This window comes from Rhinolophus hipposideros, assembly GCF_964194185.1.
Source record: "Rhinolophus hipposideros genome assembly, chromosome: 5".
In the NCBI taxonomy this organism is placed as follows: Eukaryota; Metazoa; Chordata; class Mammalia; order Chiroptera; family Rhinolophidae; genus Rhinolophus; species Rhinolophus hipposideros.
In genome coordinates this window covers 69,369,836-69,385,509 of record NC_138051.1, presented here as the reverse complement: position 1 = coordinate 69,385,509, position 15,674 = coordinate 69,369,836, and the positions used below count along the sequence as shown (strand labels likewise).

At 36.9% G+C, this 15,674-nt stretch overlaps 1 long non-coding RNA gene across 1 annotated transcript; it reads right to left on the bottom strand.

Moving 5' to 3' along the window:
* Positions 1-1,366: 1,366 nt before the first annotated feature.
* Positions 1,367-15,458, bottom strand: LOC308498017. The gene is made up of 4 exons (XR_013993394.1): positions 15,251-15,458; positions 14,063-14,179; positions 4,669-4,784; positions 1,367-4,558 (listed from the first exon to the last, which is right to left on the bottom strand). It is a non-coding gene; the product is annotated as an uncharacterized lncRNA (long non-coding RNA).
* Positions 15,459-15,674: the final 216 nt, after the last annotated feature.

Genomic DNA, 15,674 nt, shown 5'->3' with positions numbered 1-15,674 from the left:
CTCTAGAAACCCTTTCCCAAAGAAGTTCAATCAGTACTGCAAATTGTTGCTTTCTTCCACAGATATTTGAGTAAATCAGTATCAATGCTGGGGGGAAAGGGAGAGAATGAAGAATTAGAACCACAACCTCCACGTCCAATGGACTGCAAAGACTGGCTGTTTGGCTTGATTGATTCAGAAGGAAGCCAGTGGTAGAGAAGGAGGTTGGCTCCAGTAGCTGCTGTTAAGATATCCCAAGGTTCTTTAAAGCAATCACCAGCACAAGGCAAATTAAAAACCGCTGCCCTTCTAACCTTGAACATACTATATACAGTTCTCAGGCTATGATTTCCCAGTCCTGATTTCTTGATTTTCCTGATTCTCCTGATTCTCTCTAATGTCAAAATTCTCCTTGACATTAATATTAACCTGATTTCCCCCGTAAAAGAACATGAAAGCTACGGAGGTCAGGGCAGGAGGAATTGGTCTATATTTGCATTTGTCCCTTCAGCTCGCCTATGACCTCTTGTTTCCCAGGGATGAGCTAAGGTCAGCCACGCTTCTCCTCTTCAACAGTGGTTTTCTGTTATCCTTCCAAGTATAAAATATGCTGCAAAGCAGAATGTACACTCCTTCTGCTCTGAGATCTGGGTCAGCAGACCCTCCCTTCTCCCTGTGCATCTTCTTAGACACATGTGCACCTTGGAGACACGTTTGACAACCATCCCATAGTTTGGAAAAGAGAAATGCAACTTCCAATAAAGAGTTCTTACCTTTTAAACCAAAGCCAAACATCTCTGAGTCCCTCCCTCATCAGTGAACTGCTTAAGCAAAGAGACTGTGCATTACTCACTCTGTATCCCCAGCTCAGGCACAGTGCCTGGTTCATAGTATTTGCTCAACTAATCATGGGAAATTGCACTATTTCCCAGTCCTCTAGTACTGAATTTATTCAATCTAGGGATGTACATTGAGATCTTATCATGTGTGTGAGCTCATCCATATATACAAGCGCTTGCCAATTACTCTCCCCCTCAATGTAATTAATTTCTAATTTTCCTTTTCTCATCTACTCAGGAGCTCAATTTTAGGGATATTTCATAATAACACCAAATATCCAATAATACATATACTGAATAGAATGTAATCTAATACATCATTGATAAATGAAAGAAACGATCAATACATTGAGGACATCAGGTTCTAGAAGTACAGCAGGTATAAGAAAGCAAAATTGAGTATAGCAAGCAAGCAACTCCCCCGGAGACACACACACACACACACACACACACACACACACACACGCGAAACAACTGTCTTGTTCATTTACTAACCCTGTCTCTTATTTCTCTGCCCTTTTTTTTCTCTTCCTCATCTCTTCATTTTTCCTCTACTCTCTTTTTAATATTTTCTTCTTCCTTACTAGGCCTTCAGGCTGTTTCGGCACCCACAAGTGTGATCAACATTACTAAAGGCACTCAGATTTCCCATTCGATTTTTCTTACTCTAAGGGTGGCTCTTGTCACCACAGAAAGGATGTCCAGGTCAAAAAAGTTGTAACTGGTCTCCCATATTTTGCCTCTCTCATAATAGAGCATGTATGGTGGGGTCAGAAGAGCAGGCCTATATAGGATCTCCCTATACATCAGTGTGCTGTGGCAAAATGACAGAAATCTTAGGGGTTAACTCAGACAAGTTACACAGTTTAAATACAAATTATTGTTTTTCTAAAAGTCAAGATAACATTTGTTGACTCTTTATCTATGAATTGTTTATTGGAAGAGAAATTAGATGTTCTGAAAGATATTTTTTAAATAACGTGTTTTGAAATTAACACATTTTTTTTAAAGCATATTCGCAAATACTGCTGGCTTCTAAGTTTCTTCTCTATGAATGTATAGATCAGAGAGTTGGGTTAACAAAGTCACCAAACAAAACAGCCTTTACGTACGTCTCTTACTGGTTCATTGCCTAAGAGTTCTTGCTTTGTTTAAGATTTCCGATATACAACAAATATTACAATTTCACACTTTCTTGGTTATTTTTTCCACTCCCTCTCTTTTCTATTCCAAAGTATTTGCATTTCTCTCCTCAAACAATTTTAATACGTGACATTTTTTAACTCACTTCTATTAACATTGGTGTGTTTTTCTTATAAACACTGTCCTAAACCACGCCAAATGTTCTTTTCAGTAAAAAAATTTTAAACTATTAGAGAGCTAATTCTAATTTTTAGTTACATAATAGTATAATTATCCTATCATATTTGGAATCTATTTAATTAATATCACCAGTGTTTAAGAAATTTTAAAAGAAGAGTTCTGAGAAATAAGATATTTTATAAGCAGTAAAATAAAGTTTTCAACTTTGATGCCAAATTTTTGCCATTAATTTTTAAATATTTAAATTTGTATTTCAAAGCTATCTGTCTTACCATTCATACTAAACTGCCTTTAAAAATTAGCCTCAATTGTAATTTTTTAGTTTGTTCTAAAGCATTTTTTCCTAATTTTGATTGAGCAATTAAATATAAACTTGATTATCAATTATTATCTATGTGGTGTTCAACAATGCATGCTAATTAGAGTACCAATATTCTTTATATCCAAAGCATCCATGTTAATCACCCCTGTGATTCATTAGAGGGAGCAAGTAGTGAATCAAAACTAAAAACAAAATTCACTTGAAGAGAAAAGGGCCTTCTTGGTTACAAGATGGCTTCCAACTAGGAAAGATACAATGTTGACGAATCACCATATTTAAATTTGCCAAAACATATGATCACTAAAGGCTTGTAATATCTTTGTTTAAAGCAGTGTTCTTGATTATCATTCTCATGTATAAAGTGTTCTGAAAGCACAGGAGTAATAAAATCATTCCAAAATCTTTTAACAATGTTCTCTCCTATGTCCTGTGAAATCCTTGTTTTAGATTCCTATCTTCATTATCATAGTCTCTCTAATACTCATCTTTGGGTCTTTGGTATTTTCTTGAATATACCTTTGGCACCTAGTTTTCCCAATCTGTTTTATCAGTTAGTGACAATTCTTTAAAAGATATGTTCCATGGGACATAACTCCAGACATTGAAATCAAACATCTCACTCAAAGAACATTATGAACCACTTCAAACAATTTCAGGAATCTGTCCAACTTATTAAATAATTATCTTTCAAGTTGCAAAATATAGGGACTTATCTAAAGGTCACCACCAAACTCATTCTGAAACATTTTGTCAAATGGTGAATGGTCGACTATTATACAAAAAATCAGTGCAAAGTTTCATCCAGGCAGCTTTAAATGTACTCCAAGATAAAGAAATAACAACATCATGTAGAGTTTCTGCTGTTCTTGCCAATTTTTGCAGATAAGATTTTTAAAAATTATCAACCCTATTAAAAAACAAATTTTACCTGCCTACCCTTTTCCTGAGCTTCACAGCCTATAAAAAAATGACATCATAAATAAAATTTAAACTCTTATCTAAAGACCCACCACAAATTTTAACCATCTTAGAACTTAGAAATAAGCCCATCCACAGGCTATTTCATTAAATTTCACTTTTAAAGAGAAAAAATTTATCAAGCGAGAAAAAAAAAAAAAAGTAAGATGGATCAGGTTGGGATTAGTCTGGTTGTTACATTCAACAGCTAAGTTGCAGTATGTTTGCCCCATCTTGAATTTCCACCAATGGTCAAAGGAGAATGGTGTCAAACAATGATTTGGCACAATGCTTGACAAGCCAAAGCTTTTCAGAAAGAACCTGTTCCTCTCCTCATCATTTACAGAAAATTACCGTAAATTTGTTCCACCCTCAATTCTCAGGGACAAGATTTTATGGGTTTAATCTGTTACTTTTTGTTACTTTCCACTATAAGCGGCAGAATTTGGAAATAGGGAGCATGAAACATTTAAATCAGTGTAAGATATTGATGTAGGTCTTTTCCACATACCTTATCTTTAAAATTTTTTTTTCTTTGCTTCTAAAGCACTTACTTGCCACTTTATAATATGTGGACACATTTCCAATTTGACTTGATAATGCAAAGGACTGCTGAGTAATAACCAGGGTTCTCTCCAATCAGTTCAGCATGCATCTCATCTTTGATATCAAGTGCACTGGTAAATAGTGCCTTATGTTAACATCTTCACTATAAACAGTTCAGGCATTTAGAAACAAAGTATCAATGGACTTAACAGTCACTTTAATTCATTTTATAAATAAGCAACTGAGAATTTTGCTCCATGTGGCTGCTAGTGTAGCCCATTCCATAAATGGCATTCTCCGAAGCATAAGGCACAATATGATACGAATGCAGCTCTTTGTAATAGAGAGACTGAGAACAGCATTCCTGTACCATAAACTTCAGCCGTTTTCTTGTATCAGAATAAGTAGTCTTATAACACGGAGCTTCTTTAAAGTATTCATAGCTCTCTCTCTCCGTCTCTAGATGGATCTTCCTCAGCAAATTGTTAATTAACACAGACCTTCTCAAGTAGGTTTCTGGGTCTTCAAGAAACCTGAGCTTCTCCAGGGACAGTTTGAGAATGCAAGTCCTGTCCTCAGGTAATATCAGGTGCTGGAAAGCAAACACATCATTAAATCTACTTTTTGGAAAAATGAAAACCAGAGCCATTTGCTATTGACAAGACTTATAAAAATGAAAGAATAATAACAATAAACCCTTACTTTTGGAAAATACCCATGGTAATCTTGATGTAAATCTTCTTCTTCTGCATATTTTCTCTTAAAGTAGGCTACTTTCGACGTTGTTAATGTATATGTTAATACTTTTGTCGGATAAGCTAAACAAAATAAAATATTGGAGAAAAGTCAGATTGTATAGCAAAGAGTATTTTATAAGTTCTACTTGTAAAAAGAAACTTGTGACTCCAGAAATTAATATCCTCTCTTCATTTACTAAGCAACCTGGTGAAGTAGTCAGTGACAATTGCCCGGGACTGAAAAGCTTGTTTGCAGGTAAATGCCATTCAGATCCAAAATAGATGTTACAGAATTATATTTATTTCCTTATGCATCCCCTAAGAAATAAAATACCAATTCTCTACTCAATTTCATGCCATTTATTGTCAAAACATACCCAAATTTGATGTTGAATCACAAAATGTAAGGAAAAGACATAAGTTATTTTTCATCATTCTTTTAAGCTGCCTAATTTACAGAGGGAACTTAATGTTGCTGGATTAATCAAGCTGGTGCAAAATGGTTGGTGACCCAATTACACTTTAAGGAAATAATTGTGTGTTTTTATAGACAAACCCTATGATATCGTCATGGTATAACGATTCTCGTAACACATGGCTTAACAGAGAGTTAACCACCAGTAAGTGAAAAGGTTTAAATAATATCCTGACTAGCAAACTTGAACTTGACCTAATAGATGAAAATGAAAATCTTTGTTCTCTCTTTTAAAATACCGTTGCTATTGAGGATTCTGACTTGTTTAAGGAAGGACAGTGTTGTGAAAGCAGATTTTCAGAAAAGAAATGCTTTGATTTAAAGGGAGTTCCTAGTGTGCACGCTAGATGGTGATCATATCACAGAAAAGAGGCAAGTTCAATGTTAAAAGCCAAAGACAAGGAGCTTCCTAGTGAAAGCATTGAATTTAGAATACAAATTGAGTCCTGTTCAGGACTCATTCAATCTCAGAGGGCCATACCAGAAAAAAGTCCACGTTTAAACATCATCTATTTTACCTTTAATCCACACTCAAACATTTTCAGGTGTTAAAAGCATTTGATTCACAAAATGAGTAGTTTATTAATGTGTTGGTTAAATAAATTTAGACTTAAGAAATCTGATGGTTTTCCTCTAACATCTTAAAATCATAAATATTAAAAATGTGCTCTTCAAGAACCTGCAACTCAGTGGCATCGGTATAATGAATGCTTCCTGCAGCTTTTTGTACCTGGATGGTTTTCCTAAACCAGTAGGAAAAGCTACAAAAATCACCCCTAACGCATTCCAAATTTTCACTGTACCACTGTGGATTTAAACATGCTTTGTAAGGACAAAAAACAAAACAAAACATGCTTTGTAAGGACAAAAAAAAAATCTGTAAACCATTCATGTGTCTGACCTAAGAAGAGACGGATATGTAAGGATCACTCACAGTCCAAGCAAAGATAATAATTCTTACTATGTGTATATGCACAATGTTTGGATTCAAGAAACAAAACTCAGTTTACATGGAGTTTTCAAAGATTTCAGCAGGTTAGAACAAAAGGAGAACAAAATGATTGTATTGGAAACAGAGGAAGCATCACTAAATCCAGTTTTCTCAGGGGCTGTTTTTCAGTAAACTGTATTTCTTAAGCATATTTTAAATGGACTGACTCCCATCATTAGGGGAAGCTTTGGGTTATTGCATGATGACACTTAATTATTGTGACTGACTTCCTTTTAAACTGTTTAACTAGTTGATGCCACAGAGGTTCTCAGAGGTTAGTGAGCATCAGAACCATTGACACCAACTTGCTGGGTTCCATCCCTCGAGTTTCCGATTCAGTAGGCCCAGGGTAAGAGCAGAGAATTTATTTATTTATTTATTTATTTATTTATTTATTTATTTATTTATTTTTTATGTGCACTTCTTTTTTTTTTTAATTTATTAGTTTCAGGTGTACAAGACAAGGTAATACTTAGACGTTCATCATTTATATCCCTCACACTGTGAACCCCCTTCCCCCCATCTACTATCCCTCCAACCTCGCACCGAGCCATCACATTATATATATAAAATTATAGTTGGCATTCATTAATGTTGTACACCAGAGAATTTATATTTGTAACAAATTCCAAGGTGTCGCTGATGCTGCAGGTCTGGGGACCACATTTTTAAGGCCTCGTGTTCAAGTATTAGGCAAGCTTGGTATTAGCACTACAACAGCAAATTGAAAAAGAGAACAGTTAGCCAACCAGCTGATTGCCTTAGCATCAGAATGCAGAGAAATTGGCATTCTTGATTGATTTTTGTTGTTGTTGCTGTTGCAATGTTGGCTACATTGGCTTAGATGCTTTTGTGTCACAAACAAAGCCAGACTGCATTTCAACTAAACAGCAAAGAATGATTGTCACTTTTCAACATAAATTCCTGGGCTCACATTAAGAAGTATCAATGGGTGTTAGTAGCATTCCAGCTGGATAAGTCACTGATTTTTTTTTAATAAGGTCCAACGAATTACTACAGTGGAGTAAAGGGTAAAGAGAAACTTGGAAATGAGAAGTGACTTTACCATAAGCAAAACATTATTTTCATGTATATGTATATGCCTCTCTGTGTGTATGTGTGTCTTTAGATGTTTGCTCATTTTGTTTTCCCAAGTAATGCAATGTTGACAGCATTTATGACCAATTAAAAAATCTCTGAATCATTGAATGAATGATACAGGGGAAGGCAGGTGGCAGCTCAGAGAACAAAATGTCAAATAAAGCAAGTGATGCTCTGGGGAAGACATGTTTTATTTAAGAGATCAAGGCCAAAAAATTATACTAAATGTCTCCAAGCTTCATAAACATTCTGTCTGGCTGTATTCAAGAAGTCAGCCTAAGATTATGAATGTATCCGACCCTGAATATACAGAGCAGATTCTCAGGGGACTGGATTTGTGTCTCAGCTCCACGGGCAGCACACTTAGCCACTTAGTTTATTGCTCTTAAAAAACACCCCCATGGGTTGTTGAAATGCTGAAAAGCTTTCACAGCTGGTATCGGTTTGACGATTACCTCCTTGCAGGCAGTTTAGCTATTTGCAATGTTTTCGGCATCACATTTTGGAGGATGCTCTTAGCCACTTTGAAGCTAAAATACATAGCAAACATAAGTTCCGACATCTGTTTTTTTGGCTGAACCAAACTCAAAAATTCAGACCTGGAAACTATTTATTGATCATCTAGTTCAGCCTCCAAAGATGAGGAAACTGTGGCTTAGAGGGGTTCAATGATTTACTGTCCAGTGTGTGCTGAGAGTGTGAGTTTTGGAGTCTGAATTCCAGCTCTGCTGCTTCTTATTTGTGGGACCTTGAGAAAAATTACATCAACTCTTTACAAATCTCATTTGTAAAGTGGGCATAGAAATAATACTGGCTCATAGGGCCACTGAAATAATTCACGGAAAATGGCTGGCACTGTACCTAGCATATAGTAAGCACTCAATAAATTCTTGCTCTCATTAGTGCCAATAGGACAGATCTATCCCACAGAAGCAACTCTCAGACTGGCCTCCTAGCTCTGACTCTAAGATTTTCCCACCACTGTGCCTCCTAGAGATACTAGATTATAATTATAGAGTTAAGAGACTGCAAAGGAATATTTCAAACATTCACATTTAAAAATATAGTACAGGTACTATAAAGGCGCCAAGCAAATATTTATGGACTTATTGCCACTGTTCATACATTTCAGGTGAAGGAAATGTAAGTTGTTTCTGAAACATCCAGACAGTCATTTGGAGAGTTAGAGTTACTCCAAATATCCAAAGAAGTTTGCCTGTTATGATCCAGTAAACATGTATAAATATATATAAATCTATTTAAAAAGGCAAACTCAACCCAGCCTGTTATTCAAATAGAGCTGATGAAATAGACAAGAAAAAGTAGAATGACTTTTTCTTCACATTCAGTGTCCTGAACTCTGAGAACAGCGTATAAATTATAAAACTGAATTAGGCTGAGCCTAAATTTATCTCTGAAAGGTGAAATGGCTAATGCTGGCTTGAATATTCAAATTGTTTTTAATTCTATAACCTCTGGGTACATAAAATATCTGTGCTAGCCTCAGTGAATTTCAAAGTGTAAAATTTCAACCAACCACAAATTCAGAGTCACAGGACAGAATGACCATCCCTGTCACTAGACTTCTGGCAATACAATTGATACGCATTTCTTTAAATAAATGTTTAAAATGGAATTACAAACATTGCTCAAATACTCTTCCTTATTGTTCTGCTTCTGCCTCCAGACAACTGAAACCCTATTATTGTGCAAGCGATTTCATTTGGTACACGGCCCAGGGGCAGTACATTAAGGAAAGATCATCAGCAAATTAATTTACAAACACTTTGAGACAACAGACAATAATAAAAGAAAACTCCTGCCACAGTAATCCATTCTTTATCCAAGACTATGAAAAGCCTAAGAGATGAAGTGAGGAGTGTAATGCATCTTAATTTTGGTAAGGTTTTCATTTTCTTCCCCACAACGTTAATCAATACACTGCAAAACCAGAGTTGAGACCACCCTATTTGATGTGTGTATCCATAGCCACAGACAAAAGAAGAGTCTGATCAATGCGGAAAACAAGGTGAGTTTTAGTCTCAGGTCAACAACTGACTCGAGTTATAGACAAATCACGGCCCCGGCTTCCAGTCTCTCTCACTGATTTCCCTCTATATGGTGTTAGCCTGGCATCAGCCTTAAAAAGTATGTGTCCCTACCTACCTAAATAATGGTTTGCTGGTGGCAAAGCTACCAGACAGCCTTTTTAAGGGCCATGACCACTTTTGTTTAGAAAACTATCCCATTTGTCACTGTTAGCCACATTCTGCTGTCTTGTTGCATGGCTTAAAATACGGACGTCAGCATGACATTCTAGTTCTGTCCCACAGCACGAGTTCAATTCCCAGCTCTACAATTTATTTACATACTGACTTTGGGCAAAGTATTTAACCTCTAAGAGCCTGAGTTTCCTCATCAATGAAATATCAAACTCATTGAATTGTATGCAAATTAAATCAGACGACATTTTAAAAGCACATGCTCAGTGCCTGTCAAATATACACATATTTTCTTCTCAATAAATGGTAGGTATTATTATTGCAGTGATTTCATTTTTGAAATCATACACATGTCCTACTCAGCAGCATGGTAACCTCTAGGACATTTGTCCTCCCTTCAGCGTTAAGCACAGGTTGCCTGAAACATTCCCGAGTACCTTCAAGAAGGTAGACTGGTACAACATTCAAGGCTGTAATGCTGTGCCCTCTATAGACCTTCAGTTTTGTTGATAGTTAGCAACAGTCCATCAATCTTCTCCCTCATAAGCCTTTGCCTGGCACCTTTCTGGGAAATATGCTCCGTGGGGCAGAACTCAGCAGCAGTTTTTAGCTTCAAATCAATGGAGCAATTTGTTTCTTCAAATTTATCCTCTACCCCAAGTACAAGATTGACTCTACTGGCAGTTTAAGATTATTAACAAGTTGCAGCTGCTGGAAGACTTTCTTAGAAATTTTCAGGGAGACTGACAGCCAATTACTTAGAGGTTTCTCAAGACCCCAGCAGCATTGTCTGGGACCAGAGTCCACATCCCTTGGGATAGTCTCAAGCACAGGCATGGAACATTAAATAACATGCCACCAGTTCCACAAGCCTGGCTTGTTCCACTGATGATGGCCTTTGAACCAAAGAGAACACCAGTAAATGGGATATGACCAGCCATGTAATCATGAAATTACTTTAGATGTTACACCAAAGCCTAATTTTTGCCACGATCTGGTCCCACTAGTGATAGAAAACAAGTACAGTAGGTTTCGTGGGTAAGCTTTGTGATTCACCCTCCCTCAGAAGTGCATTCCTTGGTTTGAAGATGATGCTCCCTTTCACTCCACCTTTCACTTTAGAAAGTGGGAATGAATCAGAAAGAAAATTAGCAAAGTAATCACATGACTAGATATAGGTTCCAAGAAATATCTTACAAACAATGTCTAGAGAGATGCTATAACTTCCTAGATACCCAGGTATGTCGCTCAGAGAGGAAGGTTGGAATCCCTAACATAGGGGGATAGCAGTGGTATTTTGAAAAGTACCTGATCTATGTCACCCACATCATCTTCCACTTTGATATCACCATCAGGTTTGGGTACATCACCAAGAAGGCTTGTAAAAATAAATAAATAAATAATACACACACACACACACACACACACACACACACACACACACACACACACGGTGAGACAAGGAAGTTCAAGAACTTTACACCATGTACTTACACAGTGTGTCCATATACACAGAGGGTGCCAAAAAAGTATATACGCATTTTAAGAAAGGAAAAAACTGTATTAAAATGGTAATACTCAATATATACCGATAACAAAGATGAATAGAAATTATGTTTGAATTCTACAATTACAAGAGGTGCTCAAAGCGGTTACCATCAGCATAATTTTAATACAGTTTTTTTCCTTTCTTAAAATGTGTATACATTTTTGTCACCCTCTGTATGTATATAAATTTTATAAATAATATATATAACATAATATTATATATCACTATATATGTGTGTGTATATATGTGTGTGTGTGTATATATATATATGTGTGTATATATATATATATATGTATATATATATATATATATATATATGCTATAACTAACCATTAACAACTTTACTCGCAAAAATACATGAGAATTTGCTCTGGGGTTGGCTGATTCTCTGCCCTCACTCACATGGTACCTGATTTGTGTCACCATTTGGAATTACTCTAGTGGTAAAATGTTCTTCATTCACAGAGTACTTGTCTTCTAAGGAGCTATACATAGGTGCTACTATTATTAAATTGCATTTTGTTCAAGCTCAAGCACTCCACCCATTAATAGGTGGTCTATCGTTCACATTACATGTAGAGAAACTGAGCCATAAAGCGGTAAAACAAGTTGCATATGGGGACAGAGTTGAGAATCCTGATTATCTTTGCAATATCCCCAGTTTTTCTTCACATTTCTACCCCCTGCTCCCCTTCGATATGCATTTTTATAATTATCCCTATTCTAACACACCACTGTAGAGAAGATGTTCCCTTCTCCTTTTCTAAGCATCATTGATATTTAGAAGACACTTGTAGCTCTACTTACAGAGACTTTTTGTTGCACTTTACATTCTACAATTTATAATATGAAAAAAGTTTTTTAATGTTCTAAAAATAAAGCTATATTACCATACTGAATATCACACAAGCCAACCCTTAGTGCTTTTCATTAATACTCTCCTACCACTCCCACTGAGAATTATTGCAATAAACTAGATGGCTCTGTTATTAGCCTGTTTGTATAAATTTAATCAGAAAAAAATAATTGTGTTAGACTGAAAAAGGGAAACATTAAAATAATGAATTGACACTATTTAGACAGACAAGATATGAAAAATAAGGCGTGGGGATGTAAGAACTTGACCCAAATCAGCTTCTCCCAAACCTAAAGGTATACTTCTTTCTCAGTTTTAGTGCTTAAAGATTATGGTCAATTTACTCCTCTGCTTCTGAAATCATTATTTTATTTTAGTGTTTTCTGGGTTCCTAAAGCATATTGCTTTGTTAAATACAGCAATCTGAACTGGGCATGCCTTGGCATTAGAGCTATTGTCGGGAAGTCAGTGTTTTGACAGCTAAAGCCAGCTGGCATGAGTCCTCAGTGGAGAGCCCAGATGTGGAGGCAACATGCCTCAGCATCTTGATATTTCTCCACATTTAAAGCATCTCCTAAATCCCATGAAAGTAACATGACATAAAATTGAACACAGAATGTTCATAAACACCTATAACCTTCCAGCTAGAGTATATAAAGAAAAACTGAAATTAGGAGTTGGTTTCAGTTTAAGCTGCCTGATCTCAGCTCTATCTAAGTCTTATAGACCTAAGTACACCCACCCCTTTCTAACCCATGTTAAATTCAAGTACAGCTGGCATTCCCATTGACAAAAATGACGAGGTCTTTAACTACAAATTGGTGGATTTTCTTTTCACACTCTAATTTAAGATCCACAATGTCTCTAGGATTTAATGCTTATATTATAATGATACCATTGGATTTATTTTACTTATTTAAAGCTAAATATGGTGATAATGTTTTCTGGTGAATGAATTTAAACAGATCTGGTCATCAAAAGTGCACAACATATATTCTGCACATTATACATTCAAGATAGAGTCAAAACAAAAATTTAAGAATCTCTTTCATTTGACCTTTTTTGATTGTGACAGTGATCTCCATGAAAGGGCAGACTCTGTCACAGAATTAAAGGGCACTGAATGATTATAAACTTCTATGCATATTACATAATAAGATGTATGTAAATTACTAATGCATATATATGAACCAATACTGGTGGCTGCTTTATTCCAACTTTCCCATGATTGATAGAATGCCTACAACTCTATATACATCTCATGGTAGATGACCGTAAATTTCATTGGTCTCCTTGGATTTGTCTCTTACCATAAATTATAGTAATTATGATGGAGGAAGAAAAAGGGATGGGCAATACTAATGGCTAATTGAAACCAACATTTTTGATGGTTCAAATGGTCATCTTTAATGCTTAAAATTACTAAACTACAGATATTTCAATGGCTATGGGGACCAGTACTAATATACTAATATAACTAATGTAATATTATATACCAACTATATTTAAATAAATGAAAAACAGTGTACAACAACCAGACCAGAATAAATTTTCAAATGGGTTTCTGAAAACAATTGTTCAATTATTTATTTTTATAAAGGGAAGTAAGGTAAGGGAAGAAATACAGCATGTTATATTTTCATGAATTTGACTGTAATTTGCTAGGCTGGTTAGTTACAGGAACTGCACATGGCTAGCTCAGTACATGTGAAAGTTACACAATGCTGGAGGGCTGAATAATCATTAAAAGACTCTATTCAGTCTTGAAAATTGAGTTTAAATGCTTAACACTCACGAGTTCCTATCATCATGACCTTAATGCAAATTAAATTTAAATCATCACCACAATCTTTTTTTGCAACTTGGAGAGTTCTCTTCGTTTCCTTCATTCAGACATGCATCAGCGTGCTCATACGACTTCTGCTTGATCTGTTCCCCGAGCCAGGCTATCTAATTTGGCCCATCCTATTCACCTGGGTCTAAGAGAGGACAATCTGCCAGACCACAAATGGGCTTCCTACAGAAAACCTCTATTGACTTCTGCCCAGCAACCATCTATATAAACAACCCTTTATATTGATCTTATAAGTTATGGTAATATTACATTAGCATTTATTTCTCTGGATACATATTTAAACAGTAATTTCTTTTAAGCTAGTGATTACCTGGTAATGCTGAATCAATCTGAAAACTGTATTTCTAGGACAGCTTCAGAAAATCTGGTGAGAGTTCCCCTTTGCACAGTGAGCATTTCTCACAGCCTCGGGCTCATGAATGGTTACCTGAGATTTTGGAAAAAGGAGACAGACACAAATAACATGGGAAGAATCAGGACTGCACTGACCTGAACTGGTGAGTTAACAAGTCAGGAGAAAGCACGTAGTAGGACGACACTAAAATGTTTGAGGTGGGGTTGATCTAAACCAGAGAAATCAATAGATAAGCCTCAAATACACAATTAATTTAATCTCCAGATTTAATTTCAAACATGAGGAATCTTAACTATCCTGAGAAATTTGGAAATAACTGATCTCACCCATTATTTACTGGGAGATTATTTGGGGGAGATCAGTATGTTGATTTTTTTAAAAAATCAAAGTCTGAGATACTTAATTTGTTTTTAAATGCCAGGTTTTGTATAATTAGAGGAAATATTCTCTCTAAGTAACAATTTAGCTGTTAACTCAAAACAGACTAACTCTGGATGGAATACACACTATTTCTCACAAGATTTGAAATAGCCAAACGGTACTTTCCTTTAAAGGGCCATGTTTAACTGCACCTTTTCTACATAGATGTATGCTTACAGATCTCATCATCTTCTATATTTAGAGAGATGAGCTTTCCAAAGGAAGATAAGCAGCCAATGAGGAGGTTCCCATCAAAAGAGAGGTGAGTTACTATGGTTACTTTTCAGGAGGTTGAGTAACAGTGAATGACTGTTCCCAGCCAAATGGACCCTTTCCAGAGCAGGACCTAAAAACATTGTTGCTCTCCATAAGTGTTGATTCAATTAGTCCAGACTGCACTATGTCATTTTAGCCTTAATCATAGGCTTTCTATGGGTGTTTGCTGCTTCCAGCTCTCCTGGCGCACATAGACAGCGAAGTCAAAGGAAAAACATGGACTGAAAAGTTCCCAGGACAAACCTAACAGTGACGGGCAGGGAAATCCTTAAGAAACAATTCCAAGATGGGGGGCAGGGGGGGTGGGCACGGGGCCCACCCGCTGGCCTCTTTTCAATGGCTGAGGGCGGGATGGGATCCTGTAACAGTCCCTACTCGCACCTTCAATGAAAGGAGTCATTTCTAAGCCTCAGAGGAAGGCACCTGGCTGGAGGAGTGCAAACCTACCTTGCGAGCTGGGTCCACTCGCCAGGAGATGGGCGCATGCACTTCTTTCGTAAAGGCACGGGGTTCGGTACTCCCTCCTGCTTTTTCAGTGCTGTCACTCTCCAGACTGGTGCTGACAGCGACAGCGGCGGTGGCGCGACAGTGGCAGCAGCGGCAACTGCAGCTCGCGGGCAGCCCTGGCTCCTGCAGGTCCTTCCCTCCAGTCTCTGAAGCGCCTCTAGCTCCGGGTTCGGAACGTGAGGCGGGCGCGCAGCTGTTCTCGTCTCGCATTGGACCAGAGGGAGCAGATGTTACCCGGTTGCTAGGAGCGTTGCTAGGAGGCGATGATGCCCCTCCAACAGCTCGGGAGCAACTTTACTGTAGGTCAGATAACACTGGCAGGGGCTGCCAGGAGCAAGGTATGAGAGTAGGGATGAGGAAGGGC